Source organism: Leucopleurus acutus (assembly GCF_964270905.1).
Source record: "Leucopleurus acutus genome assembly, chromosome: 9".
Taxonomy (NCBI): domain Eukaryota; kingdom Metazoa; phylum Chordata; class Mammalia; order Artiodactyla; family Delphinidae; genus Leucopleurus; species Leucopleurus acutus.
The window spans coordinates 76031554-76052541 of NC_139144.1; the positions used below are offsets into that span (position 1 = coordinate 76031554).

Sequence of the window (20988 nt, forward strand, 5' to 3'; positions counted from 1 at the left end):
TGTGGCTCAAATGTGGCCTCCCTTGCAGCATCTTCCATGTTTCCTCACCTCCCCCTGATCTCCACAGTTAGTCCATAACACTCTCCTAACAGTATTTAGCACTTGCCACATTGTATCAGGTCTGCTAATTTACATGCCGGTTTTCTGTGCTAGACTATGAGCCCTTCAGTGTTAAGGACCACATCTCATTCATCTTTGTAGCCCCAGACACTAACACTTCCCTGGCACATGGCAGGGGCTCAATAAACATTTGGTTAGAAATTTAGTTGATGGATTACAAAACCTGACATGTTTAAATATTTTATTCCATATTTATAACTTCTTGCATACAAATTATGATTCCCATAAAATACAGGTTTATATTTATAAAGAACTAATTAATTTGGAAGTAATCCAGTATATGTGGATGGCCAAATATTGAAATTCAGTCTAAATCTTGAAACAGCCCTAAATCATATGACCTCACTGACCAGATTAATAAGATCTCAATTTCTAAATCTCAATTTCACTGGTGCTGTTTAAACAGCCTCTTGACCTGCCATCGGAATATAGAACAACAAAGGAAACATCTGGTTTTTCTTAACTTTGGGGTGACAAATCCATTTGTTAACAGTAGCAATGGGAGAGCCAACAGTACTTGATAACAGCTTTAACATGGGGAGCTTGGGCCAAAACAGATGGCCCAGACACTTCAGGGAAAGCTTTAAAAGATGTCTTTTCTAATTCAGGTTACACACTCCTTGAAAGTTCCTTCAACACAAGCAGAATGTTTGCAGATGATTTTATTAGTTCTGACTGTTCTGTCTAGAGGTTAGCTTGCAATTGCCTTTTGGGGGCAGTTTGGTTGGATTTTGTTTTTCAAAGTAAGTAAAGGCATGAATGTTTATAATAGACCAAAAAACTGCAAGGTTGAAGCAGTTTGCATCACCACTGACTTTCTGAACATGACCTCTGACTGGTCACCATTTGTCTGTGCTCTCATTTTTTTAATTCTTGGTTGGCAAACCAAGGTTAATACAGAGTTAGTGCCTTTCCTTCCACGTACATACACTAATAGTAATTATGCTTAGACTCTGAGGTTGTTAAACAAAAGGTAAAAATCTGGCCAGTGCAAAAGTGTTGGAACCATCTTTGTTATAAATCAGAATACATTAGTTATGTGTAATAGTTACAGTGACTCTAATTAAACCTTTCAAACATTCTATCATTTTTCAATGTCACTAAAACCTAGATATTCCTGCTTAAACTGTTAAATATTGGAGCCTTTTCTAAATCACCAAAGTTACTTTTGGATTCACTAAATATATTATCCTTGAGTCATTAAATCAGTCAGTCATTGGAATAGAAAAAAGAATTTTATCATATTTGAACAAGGCAGTAGTTAATAAGAACCACACACTGGAGTACTTTCTTTCTAATATAATGTCCCCTTATATATAATACAATTAGTAAATTGTTTGCTATATTTGCTCCAAACTTACTGGTTTCAGTAAAATTTTAGTTGATACTTAATTTTTTTAAGTCATTTTCATCAGACTTTGGAACTGTTTTTATAGCTGAAGAAACTGATCCACAAGGGTTAAGCGCCAAAGCCCTCATCAAGTTAATGGTAAAGCCTAGAATTGCAGTAATTACACAAACACACATACACATTTGTAAAGGGCTATTCGTAAAGAAAAGTTGATCAATGAAGGAAACACTTTTTTTAGTGCATTATTTCACAAGATGGGTTAATCCATTTGTATTAGTGCCAAACCATTTAGATTAACAGATGAAATGGATAAGATAGTTGGGAAATAATGCTGTACTACGCTGTATAAAAATGAAAGATTTTTCTCCTGTTTTCTTTCCCAAAATGCTTTTACCAATTTACCACAAGGTAAAAAACAGAAAAGAAGAGGAGAGGAGAGGAGAAGAAAGGTGAGGAGACAAAAAGAGAAAGAAAAAAAAAAATTAATACAGTTTCAGGGAGGAAAGTATTGATAGAAAGAATTATGAAGGCAGACTTCTGGGACTTTCTGCAAGTTTTGGTCTTTATTTCTCATCTTCTGAAAAGACAAGAGACTCTCCAAAGACCCTCTCTTAGGACTCCTGGCTCTCTGTCATCTGGTGCTTCCCTTTCTCTCTCACATTCCCCAGGTCCCCAAAGGAGAGCTCAGGAGTTGTGAAAACAGAGACATTGGAGAGAGGGTATTCCTGTTCCTTTTCACAGTGGGAGGTCTTGGCCCTATGCACCCATAGTCCACCACGTAGGCCATCCAGACTGCCTAGGACCCATGATCCAACCTGTGTAGTGTTTTATAGACCAACAATGCAGGTGGTGTCAGCACCTTTATTCTGCATGGCAACATCCAGTCCCCAAGGGTCAAGAAGAGGGGTGGCCGTGTCTTAGGTTGTGGCTGACTTTGTGGATGGAAAAGAAGGGAAAATTAAAGGAAGCCTTAAGTTATCCTGCCCCACGTTAAGAACTGCATCATTCACCATAGGACCATGGACAGTTTATAATGGCTGCAAGGGGAAGTGCAGAGTTCTAGAAAGAGACAGACTTAGGCCTGTTGTGTGACCCTGGATAAGTTACATGATCTCTCTGAGCTTCATTTCCCTGGACATAAACTGGGAAGGATAACACCCATGCTGGAGTTTTTTGTTATGAGGACCTAAGTAGAACTCAAAGACATGACTGATACATAGAAGACATTTAATAAATGAGAGCGAAGTATGTTATACCTTTGCCTGATTTGGGGAAAGAGGCAATAAGCCAGATGTGAAAATGAACCAAATCACTAACAAAATTGCAGCACCCTGTTGGAGATGGTAATTTATTTTCAATTTCTCTGCCTCCAGTCTCCTAGACCTTCCGATTAAAATCGTTATACTTGTAACTTCAAGAGCCTAGCAGTCTTGTACTTGTCCTCAATATTGAATATGCTTACTTATATTTTTAGATAACTTAACATTGCATGTTTTATTTTTAGAGAGCCCAGCCACAAACAAATGACCAATATAAATCAACATAAAAGCAGTTCATACTGAAAGTGCCCTCTTCTAACCCTTTGTAGCTGGTATATCCATTCTTTAAGGCAAGGTTTCCCAAAATACGTTACCTATTGAACTAATTTTATAGAAAATTGCTACTGAAGATGTTAAGAGGAAAAAAAGCATGTTTGGGGGTTTTTTTTGTTCTGTTGTTGTTTTTCCATGTGAATTTCCAGAATCTTCAATATTCTAACTTGCATGATGTATCTCTAAAAAGGTAAGAGGAGTCCTATATCCCCAAACTGTATTTGCCAACAGAGGTGACCTGAGGAACTATCACCTGAACTCTTCTTGTCATTTTGGAGACACATTTTCCATAAGCACAGTAATAGGGGCATTGGGGCCAGGGAAGGGAGGAGAGCAAAGAGAATCCAAGAATAAATAAGAGAGGGGACACAAATCCTAATGCCTAAGAAAGTGACCTCAAGATCAGAGGTAGGCTGGATGCATTACAAGAGAAGATGGGAGAACAATGGCAAACCACTGGGAAGACAACAGCAAACTGCAGAACATATCCTCTGTCTACACAACTCAAACTTTTAAAAAGCATTCTATGGGCCTGTGCATGTCTGTGGGCCCTGCCTTCCACAGGTTGCCAGCAAGAAGCCGCTGTTCTAAGAAGGTTGCTTTCATTTTTGTTTCAAAAACAGTGCCATGTGAATGAACTTAAAGAGTGCCATCAAAGATCCAAATTGGTATCTGTTGAAGGGAGAGCAGAAAGGATGTGGCATTGTTGAAGGGAGAGCAGAAAGGATGTGGCATGTTTAGAGCAGATTTAGAGCAGCTGTTCCTCTCCCTCTTGACCATGGCTACCATTAGGCCTACCTCAGGGTTAAGAGATGGGATCCTCTTTATAGTTTAGCACTATGTGTTATTCACAAATACATGGAAAATAATAACTCATGCCTTTGAGCACTTATATTTTACCAGACACTATTTCATGCGCTTCACTTACAGCTTCTCATTTCATCCTCACAATAACACTATTATTTTCCCCATTTTACAGATATGGCACAGAGACTTTAAGCCACTGACCTACAGTTACATAGCTAGCAAGCAGCAGAACTGGGATTGAAATCTAGGCTGTCTCGTTCTAAAACCCACACTCTTAACTACTGTGCTAGACTTAGTCTTGGAGATGTCTTGCTTCCCATTTGAGAGGTACATCAGCTTTGAAGGCTGCTGGCCCCAGGTGACAGAAACCCTGCCTAACAGTGTCTGGAATGAGTATTTTTTCCACAAAACAAGAAATCTGGAAGCAGGTGTCTACTGGCATTGGTGCTACAGCTCAGCAGTGTCAGAGCCAACTTCTCTCCTCATGGTCACAAGCTAGCTAGCTCTCTGCCGGATATTATACATAAAATCAAGAAAGCAAGAAGTGGGAAGGAGTGGCACAAGTTTATTACATCCCTTTAATCAGAAAACAGACTTCAGCTTAATCTCACTGCCAGAGTGCCATTACATGGCCATGTTTGACTGCAAAGGAGTCTGGGAAAGCAAGTATTTCTCCTTTCCAGCCCTAAGAGTGGAGGGAAGCAAGGGAATATCTAGTTAGGAACAGGTGCTGGCCTAGCCAGCCAAGAGCGTCAGCCACAAGGGTTTGGTTTCTTTCAGAAAATACCAACAGAACTTCATCATACAGCATGTCACCCATGCCATGGACCCAAGGAAAGTTAAACAGCAACAATTAGAGTTTGCCACAAAACCGAAATGGAATTGTAGAATTCCTATTGCTTTTTTAAAGTATCTGCTTCTATCCAAAACCAAACATGTGAAATTATACTTCTAACCCTTTTCCTGAAAGGGAAACCTATCTAGTAGTGTGTAAAAACTATTTGATTTTCACACACTCAGATACTTTTTAGTTACGTTATTCTTAGTTACATTATTTTTATTAAATGTTTTCTCCTTATTTATGGTTAATAAATCAAAAAGACAATTTTTAATCCAGTTTCAAAACTGAATTGAAATTTGTCAGTAACTAGAAAGTAGGAAACTTCAGGGCTGAAAATACAGAATAGGTTATGTGGATTTATAAGCTATTTTATTTTCCAGTTTGCATTGGCTTTGCTGGGTCTACCACTTTAATTGTAATTTTTTTCTTTTATATTTTTATCTTAGCACACAAACTCAGAAAACCTGTTACAGCAACTACATAATGCAATCTAAAAATCCAGTTAACATATTGCTATGGAAACCAGGAAACAGAAAAAATAGAAACAACACTCTAATTCATTTGGACAGCTATGGCTAGGTGTGTGTGTGTGTGTGTGTGTGTGTGTGTGTGTGTGTGTGTGTGTGTGTGTGTGTGTGTGTGTGTGTGTCTAAATTCATTAGTTTATTCACCTTTTATTTAAAGTTGGTCCTGAACCCAAATATATAACGGATCTGTCCATAAAATAGGACCAGTGCCCTTCAACCAGTAAATTTGCATTTTAATGTGAAGTAGTCCTTGTTAAATTGTGTCAGGTGATATGAGGAAGTCTTCAGTAGGACTGGGTTGTTTATGCAAACTTGCTAGCCTGTAGCCTCTTGGCACAGTGTGAAGAACACCTGGCTGGGATTTGATAGCTGGGTTCTAATCACTCCTCTTTTACTAACCAGTTGTGTGACCCTCTTAGGAACTCTTAGGCACTCAGTTTCCTCATCTAGAAATGGATCCATGCAGGGCTCTAGTATTATGTAACGAGAACTTTCTTTTTCCACAAAACTGGGGACTTATGAGGTAATCACTTTTGAGGGTTGATAGTGCTCTGTGTAGTTCATGGCAGATAAGAAGCTCTCAGGAAAACGGTAACTATCCTAACTATACTTTCTGTTTTTCATTCTGTGGTCATTCCCGAATCCACATAGTAAATGTTGTTTCGCCCCTTGACTCTCACTAACAGCCGCCATTATCTGACCAGCCCTTGAGAGAGTAGGAAAGGAGAGCTAAGTCCTCACAGGAGAGGCTGTTCCTCTGAGCTTGTTACCTGCGTTTTATTTCCTCTTGAAGGTTAATGCCAATTTTTATATTCAGACACGTGAGATATTAAAAGCTACCCTAACGCACATTAATCCACCAAACCCCCAACCTTTTTTAATATCATAAGATTTCAACATTCAAGAATTAAACTTTTGTGCAGTTGTGCTTCCTCACTGCTGTTTGTTATTTAATCAGCCTGTTTCCTGCTATGAACGGGGGAGGGGGGGAGAAAGTTAAAACAGCAAGTTTCCTCAGGGTTAAACTCCTGTGTTGTTTCTCCTTCCAGAAATCTCAGTTATTACAGTCGGGGATAATCGCTGCATAATTAAATCATTGGGACAATTCGTCCATCCACTCCTACCTCCATCCCTGACAATGAATTCCTTGTTTGTGTGGTGGCCAAATCTCCGCGTCCCCGCGTCAGCGCCCGGCTGCTAACCGAGACAAGACGCGGGAGAGGGTCCTCACAGCAGAGCCTCGCGCTTTTCGCGCCGGCAGCGCGCCGGGGGGGGGAGGGGCGCCGTGTGCGCGCCTAGTACTCTCGGTGCGCCAGGGCCGCTGGCTGCACGGGCACCAGGAGGGGGAGACTCGGTCCCGCTTATCTCCCGCTGTGCTAAGTTCAAACTGCCCGAGCTGGTGGGGAGGAGAGTGCGCGCGGCCAGGGCGAGAAAACTTCTACTCCACCTAGAAAGTTTCACCTTGTGGGCGGGGGAGGGGCGGAGGAAACGCGACCCCCGCGGGGCCCGGCGCGGCGCGCGGGCGGCAGGAAGGGCGGGGGCCGATTTCCCCCTCAGGGTGTTGTTGCCAGTCCCCACCTCAGCGGTCCTTGGACCCGTGGACGAGGTGGACGGACAGCGCACGAGACAGACGGACACGTGCAGGGTCGGGTGGACGAGAGCACGAGTCGGGTCTCCTGGCCGTTCCTCCCGGCTGGACGCGCCCGGGCCGCCGCGGGCCGCGCGCGCCGATGCCCGGCTGAGTCACGGCCCGGGCAGCGCGCGGGTGGGAAGGGGCGGAGGGAACGCGGGTGGGAAGGGGCGGAGGGAGCACGGCCGGCGGGAGGACGGGGCGTTCGGCTGGGCCCGGCCACAGGTGACCCGGAGGCTCTCGCCGCCCCCGGCGCCCACAGCGCTTTGTGACCAGATGCGAAGCCCAGCGGAGGGCGCGAGCCAGATGCGGGGCGACAGCTGACTTGCTGAGAAGAGGCAGGGAGGCGCGGAGCGCGCGGGTGGTCCTTACGCGGTTGATCCCTGCCCGGTTGACGTCTCCTCCGCCGGCTCCTGGGCGCCGCAAGGTAAAAACTACAGCCCCTTTCGTATCCTGCACCCCGTCTTTCGCCCCTGCCCTTCTGCTCTTTGTTCCCCTAAGAGACCTGACTGCTGTTCCAGAGGGCAAGACCCGGGAGGTGGGCGAGAGTTTAGGGGCTTCAGAAACTAAAGAGCTGTGGCCCCAGGGGCGAGGTCGAAACTAGAATGGGGCTTTTCGTTTTAGGGGGTTGCTTCTGACAGCCACCTGTGTGACTCAGGAGAGGGGCGCAGGGGTGGGCGATGGTGTATGACTGTTATGGCCCAGCAAGTTTCAAGGCTGTGATCTGACTCAAAAGTGATCCGGTCACCCTGACGGAGGGTGATGTGGCCAGCAAGCTTCGAGCCAGCAGTTTCCTTGTTCCCATCCTTGCTTTATATCTGTATTACGTGGGGCCCCTTCCAAGGGGCAGGTGTTTCTGTGAGGGTCTGAATTCTTAATTTCTGGCAAATACACAGGGCTTGTTGTGACCTATCGTTTTCAATCTTACCTTATCTCTCTGCTGGGGCTCTGTGGAGGACATCTGTCTTATTAGGTGAAATAGATTAGAACCAGAGGTCGGGCAATCTGGCTACGACTGTTACTGACCCAATAATTAAGCACGAACGAAAGAATTTTCACAGACTATCTACAATGCAGAATTTACTCCAAAGTACTGTTTCTCATTTCATACCTTTTATGTTTTAAAAGAGCCATTTACTAATTTGGCAGTTGGAGAGAGTTCCTGTGGCTCATGCCTGAATAGTTCTGCCCAGTGTGTTTTACCTTATCACAGTTTTATGTGTAAAGGAGTCCTGGGGCAGAATGAAATATTGTCAACTCTCTTAGGCAAAATAATCAGGATACTTTAATTGCCAAGTTAAGACGGTTGGTGAATATGAGAGGATTGTAAAAACTGACGTTGGAGAGAATATAGACTATCTGGACCCTCTCCTGAATTTTAAGAACACTGTTCACATTTTGTAGAGTTGGGTGGAGGTTTATTTTGTCATTTCCATCAGGCAGACACATGCACATTGCCATGCAAATGGATTCAGAAAAACATTTTCCTTTACAGCTAAACTATTATAGCTGACTAATGAATTTTTTCTGCATGAAGATGATCTGAAAATGATGTACATCACGTTTCTCTGTGCCTCTAGGACATAAATTGTGCTTTTATGTAAACTGTAAGTGGTGCTTGGATTATTTACAGGTACATAGTTTTTCTTTCTAGCTCCAAGCTTATTGGGCTTTGTTTTAACATGTAAACTTCCATAATGGAACAGAAAGTGAGGTGCTTTGGTTCCAATTGTAGACTGCAAGTCTGTGGTGTATTCAGTGTTCATTCTTTTTGAGTTGCTGAATAATACAAGTAAAATTTACATCACTCATAAGAAATTTTTGTAGTACCAAAAATGTGGCTGATTGCCTATAAAATTTACTGGTGTTTTAAAAATTCTGTTCAGGTTTCAAACTTAACAGTGCATAAACCTATAGTTATTAACCTAAATATATTTTGATTTTAACATAATGGAATTTATGGCATTTAGAAGATGATCTGCTGACTACTGGTTTTTCAAAGATTGCTTTACTCTTAATACATCACAGTAGAGGTTTACATTAGATGTACTTTCCATGACTTCAGAATTAGTGGTTGAGGTTTATCTGAATGATAAAGATGTATAAGATTAACCATAGCCAGTTAGTATGAGAGTTCGTAACTAATATTTTCATGACTTTTAAACCTATGATAAAAGAAAAATGACACTTTTCTAAGCAGCAGAAAAACCCTTATCTTATAAATCCCTTTTAAGACTATGACCCACTATAATCTTGAAATTCTTTAAAATTTGTTCCAAGGAGAATTAGACTAAGAAATACATTTCAAAAATCAATTTCCTTAGCTGTTGGTTAAAAAAGAAAATAAATAGTCCAAAGTAGCATTAGTCTGATTTTCCTTTTGCACGTCTATATGATAGCCTCAAATAAACTTTTTCTCAAATGTGGTCATCTCAAAACAAAGTGAATAATTCAAAAGGGCTAACATTCTCTCAGGACACACACCTTTCTCTAAGTGGCTGCACTAGTGCCTATAGTGACACACCCATGTTGAGTAACAGTTCCCTACAAATTCAGAGCACCTCCCATCTCTCTGCCCCCTTCCCCCTCATCTCTTCCCCTTGGTTTGGTCAGAGCTGCTTCCAAGCTTTCTGTGCCCCCATTTCTTCCCTCTAATTTCATGTTTTCTTCACTGTCATTAGTCTCACCAGAATCATCTACGCTTTCCTTTCCCATCATCCCCAATATTTTTCTTGAGCTGCTATGTTTGTTCATGGGATACTGAATTTCCTAATTGTGCTACCTTAAGGGGAGAAAATATGCAGAAACTCAAGTGCCAGGGAGTTTACCTCACTGGTGTATGTTGAAACTGGTGTCTTTGACTCTGAGCCCTCAGGGCAGAGTTTCTTCATGGGCTTTGCTCAGTGCAAAACAAATAGTCACCTCTTAGTAATAAATGATAGATATACTAACTAATGTCAATTCAGGATCACTTTGATTCCCTGTTCTTAACAGAGTTGCTGCCAGGCCCACATTTGCTTCAGCAAAAATAGCTAAGAACTGTAGGTTAAACATCATATGTGTCTGGTACTAGAGGAACATTTTTAGAAAGGAAGAAGCGAAATATCTGCCTTTGAAGAATTAGATACTCAGATAAATAAATCTCGTGCAAAATGGAATCAATGTCCGTAATTGTTACAAAAGAGTGACAGCCTTGGACACCATCCCACTTGCTATTAAATAATAGAAATTTTTTTTAAATCAAAAGATTGGAACTTAACTCTTAAAATTTTGAAGGTGCTTCTGAGTATATCATCTTTCTGATACTGCAACAACCTTACAGAATAGGCAAGGCTGGTTTCACTATCTTAACCTCCCCATGTTATAGACAGGGAACCTGTGCATGAGCCTAGCCCCCATGCTGTCTCAACAGCACCACAGCCTCTGCCCAGCCATCAAGGAAGTTTAACTCTTTGAAGCATTTTGCACTGAGGCGTACATTGGGATCCTTAGGTTAGTGATAAATGATGACTGTAACATTTCTAGTCTCCGGAGTTTTTCTCACCTTCTGTTTCTCCAGTTCTCTTTTTCTCCCTTTCTCTTTTTGTAGTAAAGCATACCAAGAAAAAGCTCCATTCATATGTGTGGGGCATTCTCCTATTATCAGATTAAGAGCTGTGAGTAATTTTGTAATCTACCCTTCTATCAGAAAGCGCATTCTCAGATATCTCTTCAGCTGTGTTTAACAGTTTAGTATATTCCCCTTGGGATTTGTTTCAATAAAAACATCCAGTAAAATCTGACTACTTTGCTTTTCAAGGGACAAAATGAAGAATGTGTTTTTATAAGCTGTAAAATATAATTGAGAGAAAAATCACTCGTGTGGCATTTGTAACAGGAGGTGTGAGTACAGTGAAATTAAAAAAAAAAAATGAACTGGCTAATTGCATACCCAAGTATACATGTTTCTCCTGTGATTGTATAAATTTGTGCAAGTATACAGGTTACTCCTGTTGTTTTAAATTTCTATGATAAATTATGTAGCTATAGGGCAAATAGAAATTATATAAAAGTTTATGAGCCATATAGATTATATAATGGTCCATAGGATTTGAAATGTATTTATTCTAATATAACAAAGGATTATTAGGAAATCTGGCCCAAGCAATTATGAAAAATGGTCAGAGAATCACAGGTTCTAGTGAAAGCCAGGTTCCTGTACTCTAAGAATGTGACTAAGGATTTAGGCATTCAGGGTAATTTGTTATGCACCTACTAGGCGTGATTCTAGACTCTGGCAATGCAGCAGAGAATAAAACAGACAAAAGTCTCTGGCCTTATGATGCTCTGTTCTATAATGAGGAAGGCAAACAGTAAATAAAAGCACGTAAATAAGATGTATGTGAAGTAATGAGGGCTATCAGGAAGCATAAAGTGGAAAGAGGAGTACGGACTGTCAAGGCTAAGAGGGAATAATGGGCTGGTGACTGAAAAATTCAGTAGTGGGGTCAGAGAAGGCCTTAATTCAAAGGTGGCCTTTGAGCTAGAACCTGAAGGAGATGAAAGAATAAGGCAGAGCTTCTCCTTCGCATTCCTTGGGAGTGTCATTCTCATATTTTATCTCTGGAATTGTGCAATGCACAGCCTGCACAACTGTACGTGGAGTCCCTGGTCTTTTATGGGAAGTACCTGGACAGTGCCTGCCATACTTCATTACAGTCTCTAAGGTGAAGATGAAGGCGAGGCCCACATCCCTTGGTTTGAGGGCAATGAAAGAAAAGAACCATGGAATTTTCTTGCATTTACCTGGTCCCATCCCCACACCCCATCCTTGATCAGGGAAATTGCTCCATTCAGACAATTTTCCTTCTTATTTTCTACACAATGACCCTGACCCAGTGGAATTTGTTGAGACTAATACCCATGGCTTTGTCACAGATCGCTTTCATAGTATAAATCTGGAGACGGCAAAGGAGACAATTGCTGATGGTTTACAGCTTCTGTCTGCTGTGTACTACTTTCTTGCCTTCTCTCTCTCTCCTTCCTTTTCCCTTTCCAGTGTTAAACCACTGTGTTGGATTTTCTTCTTCTTTTCTTTCTTCCCCCTATGCCTTGTCTATATCCTGTATGAAGATTTGCAAACAGGTAACCTAAATGAGTAAAACTAACCAAAAACTGGGACCAAAAACCTGCTCAGAAAAAGTCCTACCTAAGGGGGAGCAGCCACTGCTTGGCATCATCAGAGTTGCCGTGAGGCTCAGTGAGTGGCACGGGCCCATGTGGTGGTGTCTTTCAGCTTTTCAGAAGCTAGAAATCTCTCAATTTTAACATGTTGACTCAGCATCTTTAAAATTGTTTGAGCTAGAGAGACAAAATATTTGCAGGCCAGATTTACAGTCTTGGCCACAACTATACCTGCCAAGTGGTCCCCTGTTTCACCCGCAGGTGCTGTTTAATTCAGCATCAGGCACAGCCCAAAAGCCCCAGGACTGCTTCTGAAAAGTATTTTATCTTGTAGAGTTCTCAGCCTTTTTTCCTCACTGGAAAATTCATCATCTATCGGCACATACTTATTTTCCTAAACCCATCAACCCACATACGTTCTATCAAACTCTGTATATTTCTAAACTATAAGAGTAATGTAGTCATTTCATTCTTAAACTGCAGCAATAATTTCCTGAAATCTAAATTCATCATAACTTTATATGTAGATTTCCTATTTCATTTCCAAGTTCTCATTCAGAATAAACTCTCCGTTTAGAATGCTGGTGCTTTCTCTGTTTTGTTTTGATTTTTAAGAGCTGCCTGGACTTCACCAGTTGTTATTCCTCCACCACTGAAATTCAAAACGTGCACTGTGTTGGTTTTGAGTACCCTTTAAAAGCCATTAGATCAGTGTTGCAGTCTATTTTTCCAAAGGAATAAAAGCTCACAGGTTGTGCACTAACTTGTTTCCTTTAATCCTAAAAACTCGGTGAAATACCCAGGCTAGCGGCCTTCCGGAAAGCCATTGTGTTAGAACGGAAGATCATGTACTGTATTTCTTCCTACTATTTTAAATGCAAATATAATAATATGTCATGAAACAGTGCACATATTAAGATCAGTGGCCTTTTCCTGTTTTCAAATTATCTCTTGTTCTCTGATAGCTGGAAATCTGAACCTAGCACCTAGAATCTCAGGTCCAATTTTAAAGTTGTATGTAAAAAAAAACATAATTGACTTGGAGGAATTAAAATGTACTCCAGTTGTTCGATAAGACCATGGGTTGTTTCTGGTTTTTAATATTTTATTGAAAATATCAAGAAGAGCATTCAGAGCTAGAGACCTTTGAAGTAATGTAGTCTTCACAAATGAGAGAGGTGGAGTAAATTTGTTGAGCAGAAGGCAGGTTGTCTCCTTTGAGGCCTAATCATGTGGGAAAGTAAAACCCAGCCAAGTTTTAGGTCCATAAGACAGCTCAAACTATCTTTAAAAATAGATTTTGGCTTTTTGGGGACTAATGTGTGTTTAGACCAACATTTTACCTCTTAAAATTTAAACCTAGGGGTCTTTTAAAGGAAATTTAATCCATGTGTTTTTGATTCACTAAATCCTAAATCATTACCCATAAACTGTATGTCTCTCTAAGCTCTTTGATGTCTAAGAAATCTTTGAAACCATGTAAGGCCCCTTTTGTTCCAGAAAAATAGGAAGTTGGTTTTTGTTAAGGGTTAGTAAACAGCATCTTCAAAAATCTGAGTTAGGTCTAAAATCCTGCAACCATAACAAAATGGATGTTTGAATGAGTACTAATGCATTTTTCTGATGCAATGTGAAAAATGTAAGTACTTTTAAGGACCTTGCTCACTATTGGTATTCCATTGTAATCCTTATTAACCCCAAGGAAATTATTTTGGAACAACTCCTCTTTCTATTATAATATAAAGTCCAAATGTTTATCATTTTATCCTGGCACACAGTAGGTACTCAGTAAATATTTTGTTAAATGTTAAATGAATGACTTCTTCTTCTGCCCAGAACCTTCCAGCTAATGTCAATCTTTTTATTCAGTATCAGTATCCATCTGTCATGTCTTGGAATGAGATCTATTCTGAGTCAGTGACCTGGTTCAACAAATTTTAAAAATAAGCCATCTAACTAAATATATGACATTTATTGAAATTCATTCTGTACCATGACACAACAGCCTTGCAAACAGTGCTGAAAATAGGAAGGAATTTCTAGACTAATTTGATTAAATATTCAGTTGTTACCATATGCTTTCTAAAAATTGATTTTTTTTTCCCTTTTACTGTTCCTGCCATCCTTCCTCCCACCTTGACATGCTTAATGATTGAAAGCTTTGCACAGAAAAGGGCAGGTCATTTGTATCTATAAGCAAGAGCAGCAAGTTCAAACAGGCTTGGAAAACATAATGATATAATCATAAGTTGCCATAATATAGGAGGGGAGAGAGGTACTCAACAATAATAGTGGTGTTGGGTTTTGCTCCAAATTACATAGATGACACATCTTTGAACTCTATTGTGTGGGGGAAAAAAAAACACCTTCTTACTGTAGTTAGATTTCCTGTTTGTGAGTGTGTATTTTGTGGTAACTAGACTTCCCATATAGACTTGAAACAAATATGTAGCTTTAAGTGCAATTGAAATCCACATGATTAGAGTACTGAAGGCTATGGAGACAGCAACTCCTCTCTAAAAGAAAGAAAGTAGTATTTAGAAGGCATAGAAGGCATGGTCATTGACATTTTCCTTGATATCATGTTGTGAATTTCTAACAACTCATCACATTTTGTCCCCAGAAAACCTTTCCTGATCAAAAGTGTGTTGTTTCTTTATGACACTGAGGTGCCAGAATTTTTCAATTTTTTATATGTTGGTGGGAACAAAAAGGAAAATTGTGCTATTATGGTCTTGAAATGGAGGTTTTCTTAGGTGAATCTGAAAGTTTGCTGCTGAATACATATATTATTATTAAAACTTGTTTTGAAATTTAATTGTAGATAGCACTGTATAAGGAGTAACTTATTTATGTAGTTTTCACATGCTTAATTTCAATTTCAGTGGTTGACCAAACCATCAGTAATAATTATATATCCATGTGTTTGTACACATTTACATTTAGAGAATTTTTAAACTCTAATTAAAAGGTCTCACAACTTGATAAATGAGCAGTCAAATGCCTCTGTACATTTGGAAAATGTACAGAGTATTCCAATGTATTTGTACATTTGGCAAAATGTAATTCATTTTAAGACATTTTTCTGATAACTCTCATGCTACAAATGTAGGAAGTAGATAATGAAGGAGAAGACCTGCAGGTTTTGCCAGGGTAATGGGTCAGCAAGGTTAAAGGAATGGAGAGGTGGGTGGATACGCTTAAGGGTCATGGATTTGGGTGCATTGCAAGTCATGAAGAGAGTGTCCCATTAGGAATCAGGCTGCCACCTTCCAAATAGGAAAAAGGCTGGTCAAAACTGAGTGGGGAATCAAGGGAAAGCTCACAGGAAAATGGTAGGCACATGATAAGCAAAGTCGAAGCCTCCTCCAACTCTGTCACAGGTGGTTTGATTCTGGGAGAAACTAGGCTATCATCTACCCATTTCTAAATCAGCCCTCTTAGTCTATCCTACCCTTAGCTACCAGTAAGAATAGCAGGAATATGTAGCAGAAAAAGAGGGACTTCTATTCTGAGTGTCAGAGGCATGTCCTATGCACTCTTTTAGCTACTCAAAAACACTGTAAATGAAATTCCGTGTTCTCAGAAGGAATCACAGGATTAAAAGAAAAACCCAGGGCTTCCCTGGTGGCGCAGTGGTTGAGAGTCCGCCTGCCGATGCAGGGGACGTGGGTTCGTGCCTCTGTCTGGGAGGATCCCACATGCCGCGGAGCGGCTGGGCACGTGGGCCGTGGCCGCTGGGCTTGCGCGTCCGGAGGCTCCGCAACGGGAGAGGCCACGGCAGTGAGAGGCCCGCGTACCGCAAAAAAAGAAAAACCCAGGTTACAAATGTTTTATACCATTTTCATGACTAAAATTTTCTAGCATATCAGGGCATTATAATCCATTTGTTACTGTTGGGATCAAAAGTTATGGCCCTTAAAACTATATCAATAATTATTTTCCATTGGGATATCATCTGCAGTGTATGTATATTAGCTTTTCTTGGGGATATTATCTTGAGACCATTTCTTTGGGTCTTGATTGTACAGAGTTCATGCTTTAGTGTGCGTAAGAATTGTACTTCTCATGTTCTAAACTTATACAGTAGTCTAAAGAGTTAAGGAAAGCTTATATCAGGGCCTGCCTTCACTTCCTGTCTTTTTGCTACTCTGAGAGTCTTAGGTGAGCAGCTGTCATCTGATTCTGGCCTCACATTCAGGCAGAATCCCTCCAGCTCCTGCTGAAGGGCACACTGTCCAAACTGAGCTCGTGGCCTGACCACTCTCTAGTTAAGATAAAGACAGCAGACAAATAGAATCATTCAGGGCCTGTGTGAAACTTTGGACCTAAAATATTACCCTAGCTGTTTTTTTTTTAACTGAGAGTATAAGTGTACAGTAAAATATTTTAAGTTCTATTGAATTATATAAAGAAGCAATCAAAGCAAAGGTTGTTGACAGAAGAAAGCTTTCTCCTAACAGAAATGAATATGCATTTTGGACTTCTTAAAATTCACTTTCTGTCATGTCAAAATTAAGATACTTCTAAATTTTATTTCAGTCTCACTAACACACATTTGGATTGTTCATTGAAATTTGTACGTCAAGGTCCAATGACTTTAAACATTCTTATAGTCTTCAAATAGCTTACCAAAAAGTTGTTCTTTAAATCACCAGAAAAGTGCAGGTAAATCCCCAGTTTCATTAATGACAATGAAAGGCGACAGCTCTTGAATCTATGTCATAACTTGATTAATTGCTTTCCAAATGTTATTAAAGATTCTAAATGAATAACAAGACTTGTATTTAGGATCAAGGCTCCCTCACAATTCCTAAATGGGTTTTAATTTTCAGACTTAGATAATTATTATATCTGATTCATTTCTTTAACATCTTTAGACTGTTGGTCTTATTGAAAAGAGAACAGAGTATCTGTTTCAATATGTTTTTCTTTAACCTGAAGTTATTCCTTACAGATTTCAATAATAATGGTTTTTAAATAAAAATAATCAAATGCTGGCATTTCCTCTTAATAAACGTTCATAGATCTGATGAATTAATAAACATTACAAAGAATTCACTACAGAGGTTATGATTATGGGACCATTTAATCCCCAAATCTGCCATGCTGACTGTTTAGATACTCAATGAAAATGAGCATTGTGCATTAGGCTAAGTATTATCTCAAGAGAACTTTATTCTTGTTTTGGTCATTGCCCATTTTGGCCAATTCATAGCACCTGCTTCTCTTACCAGCAAATCTGTTTACTTGTCTCTAGTCTCATTTTTACCCTTTCCCACCACAATGATTACAAACTTCCACTATTCCCTCAAGCTCTTGAATCTCATTGGCTCCCCTTCTTCTCAGTGTAGTATCTTCCCTCATAGTTTAGAGAGCAAACAGAAGCCTGAACAGTTTCTATGTCACCCGTTATTACTTCCTTGCTTCTCTGTCAAATGATGAAATGGTCTTTTCAGCCTATGGTTTTGATCCCATTCTTCCCCACATCTTCCAACACCTTGCTCCATCTATCCCACCTTCCCTATCAATCCCTCTCATCTTTAAAATCTCCATCGCCTTTTTTCATTCAGCCCTTACTCAACTTGCTGCTTCTAGAAAAAAACACACATCCTGAGAAGATCCTTAATATACAGTTACCTTAAGTATTCACTCCTATTTCTGCCTTATCCTTTAAATAAAGAATTCTTGAAGATCACTATCTCATTTTTTCTACTATCATTCATTCTTTAACTTATTCAACTCAAGCAGTCTCTTCCCCACTCCCAAGAAAATATCCTCACTCTAATCACTGGAAACCTCATTGCCAAATCTGACAGACACTTCTGTTATCCCACTTGACCCCTCTATGAGATTTGACACTATACATCTTGCTTTTCCTTTCTTGAAATTTCTCAAGCTTCTGAAATACCACTCAAACCTTTCCTTCAGCCTTTAGATATAAAGTTTAGATTCTGGTCTTTAGGGTTCCATCTGAATCCCTCCTTTCTCTTACTGAACATGCCCATGGGTGATCTCATTTACCTCCATGACTTCAAATACACTAATGGACCAATGGTTCACCAATTGCTATCTCTAACTCCCTCTTTTCTCTAAACCACTGTGCCCATGTTGTTAGTCACCTTAAAGACACTGCCACTTGAATGACCAACAGACACTCAGTTATTAACTGAACTATTATTTTTGCCCAAAACTCTTCTCTGCCTGCTTTCCTTACTTTTGTTTATTACACCCAAGGTAGACATTTTTAAGCCATCTTTGATTTCTCAGTCTCCTCAATGGTCAGTATTGATGTTGCATCATTGTCACATAAATTTCTAATCTAGTCCTTTCTTTCTGTTATATCCATACTGCCAGAGTTTTTATTCAGGATCATTCTTTCATGTATTAATTCATTCCATTATCTATTCTTCAACAAATTCTTACCAAGTGCCATGTAATGGCAGTATGCCAGGGACTAAAGATGGAGCTTATAGTCTAGTGGGAAGTATGAATAAGTAAATTACAACACAACATTATAAAGTCTAGATAAGGCGGAGGCAGGTTTGATGTATGAGCACATGGGAGAGTTCCTAAACCCTTCCTAGAGGGCAAGAGAAGCCTTGGAGAAGGCTTCCTAGAAGAAATGTTCCCTAAGATGAGACTTGAAGAGAGAGTAAGAGTTAACCAGGTGAAGGTGAGGGCAGAGGTTTTCCATGAAGAGGGATCTATGTGTTGAAACCCAGAGTGGAAGAACACATGGCTTGCTTCAACAACTCAAAGAAGGACAGGGTGGCTGGAGCCTAGATTTCTAGGGAGGAGATGGCAAGTGGCAAGGCTGGAGAATTAGGTAGAAGCCAAATCATGCATGGCTTTTAAGCTGTGCTAAGGAGTTGAACTGTTTTTTTTTTTGCACTATGCAGGCCTCTCACTGTTGTGGCCTCTCCCGTTGCGGAGCACAGGCTCCGGACGTGCAGGCCCAGCGGCCATGGCTCACGGGCCCAGCCGCTCCGCGGCATGTGGGATCTTCCCGGACCGGGGCACGAACCCGTATCCCCTGCATCGGCAGGCGGACTCTCAACCACTGCGCCACCAGGGAAGCCCGAATTGTTTTTAAACATAAAAATAACATAATCAGATTGTCTTTTTAAAAAGATATCTCTGTTACGTTGGGGAATGGATGATCAGGGACAAGAATGGAGAGGGAAGACCAGGTAGGAAGCTGTTGTAATAATCCAGGTAAGAAGTGATACTGCCCTGGGGATGGATGCAGGTGGACATATTTAAAAGACCTGTAGGTGGGAGTCAAGCATGATGTCTTGGAAATGTGGGAAATGTTCAGCACCAAGATAGGATATGGAATGGGAGAACAAGTTTCATGGGAGTAGACGGAGGTGCCAGATGGTATACCCAACTGCTCCTTCTTGGTCACCCTGCTCTCCCCAGCCTGTTGGCGTCAGTGAGCCCTAGCACGCGGTTCTCCTTTCTTCATTCCCTACGCTCCTTTCCTTGGTGGTTTCATCCAGTCTCATGGCTTTCATACCATTGATATGCAGACAACTTCCTAATTTAAACTCCAGGACTCAAATATCCAACTGCAAAGTAAACATCTCCATTTAGATGTCTAAAAAGTATGTCAAACATGAACAAAACTACTGATCTTCACACATCTCTGCCAAACTTGCTCCACCCTCCAGCTCCTTTGTAACTGGCAGAACCATTCTCCCTGTTACAAAAGCCAAAATCCTTGGCATATTCTTGACTCCTTTTTTTCCTCACACACCTCATCTCCAAATCCATCTGCAAATCCTTTTAGCTGCGTTCAAAATATAACCAGAATTCAGCCACCTCTCATCACTTATTCCTTCCTCTTGGCCTAGGCCACTGCCATCATTTACCTACACTATTAACAGCAGCCTCCCAACTCCCAAACAGCCTCACTTCTCCATTTTAGCCCTATCCCAGCCCCCTGCCACCAGCAATCTCCCACACCCACTCAAGGTGATTCCATTCAAATATAATCAATCCCTTGCTCAACACTCTGCAGTGGCTTCATATTTCACTCCAATAAAGGCCAAGGTCTCACAGTGGCCTACAAGGCCCTGCCTGATCCGATTCTTTGTCTTCTCTGATCTCATCTTCTAATCACCAAGGTCCAGGCTTACTGGCCTCATTGCTGTGCTTCAGACACACCAGGCAGAGCTGTATTTAGATGGCTAAGTCCTCTCTTCCTCCAACTCTTTACTTAAAAGGCAACTTCCCAGTTTTTCTTTTTTTTTTTTAACTACTTTATTGGAGTATAATTGCTTTACAAGGTTGTGTTGGTTTCTGCTTTATAACAAAGTGAATCAGTTTTACATATACATATGTCCCCACGTTTGTTCCCTCTTGCGTCTCCCTCCCTCCCACCCTTCATATCCCACCCCTCTAGGTGGTCACAAAGCACCGAGCTGATCTCCCTGTGCTATGCGGCTGCTTCCCACTAGCTATCTATTTTACATTTGGTACTATATATAAGTCCATGCCACTCTCTCACTTTGTCTCAGCTTACCCTTCCCCTCCCTGTATCCTCAAGTCCATTCTCTAGTAGGTCTGTGTCTTTATGCCCGTCTTGTCCCTAGGTTCTTTATGACCTTTTTTTTTTAGATTCCATATATATGTGTTAGCATACGGTATTTGTTTTTCTCTTTCTGACCTACTTCCCTCTGTATGACAGACTCTAGGTCCACCCACCTCACTATAAATAACTAAATTTCGTTTCTTTTTATGACTAAGTAATATTTCATTGTATATATCTGCCACATCTTCTTTATCCATTCCTCTGTTGATGGACACTTATGTTGCTTCCATGTCCTGGCTATTGTAAATAGAGCTGCAATGAACATTTTGGTACATGACTCTTTTTGAATTATGGTTTTCTCAGGGTATATGCCCAGTAGTGGGATTGCTGGTCGTATGGTAGTTCTATTTTTAGTTTT

At 40.6% G+C, this 20988-nt stretch overlaps 2 protein-coding genes across 6 annotated transcripts in view; one reads left to right on the forward strand and one right to left on the reverse strand.

The window, feature by feature from the left end:
- Positions 1 to 6470, reverse strand: part of TFEC (transcription factor EC) — a 675276-nt gene extending 668806 nt beyond the window's left edge. For both annotated transcript variants that reach the window (XM_082845898.1, XM_082845896.1), the window contains exon 1: positions 6363 to 6470. The gene's annotated coding sequence lies outside the window, so the exon portion shown is untranslated. The remainder of the gene's footprint in view (positions 1 to 6362) is intronic.
- Positions 6471 to 7043: 573 nt separating this feature from the next.
- Positions 7044 to 20988, forward strand: part of MET (MET proto-oncogene, receptor tyrosine kinase) — a 128099-nt gene continuing 114154 nt past the window's right edge. For 3 of the 4 annotated variants that reach the window (XM_082845889.1, XM_082845890.1, XM_082845891.1), the window contains exon 1: positions 7044 to 7295. The gene's annotated coding sequence lies outside the window, so the exon portion shown is untranslated. The remainder of the gene's footprint in view (positions 7296 to 20988) is intronic. The other variant, XM_082845892.1, reaches the window with a different exon arrangement.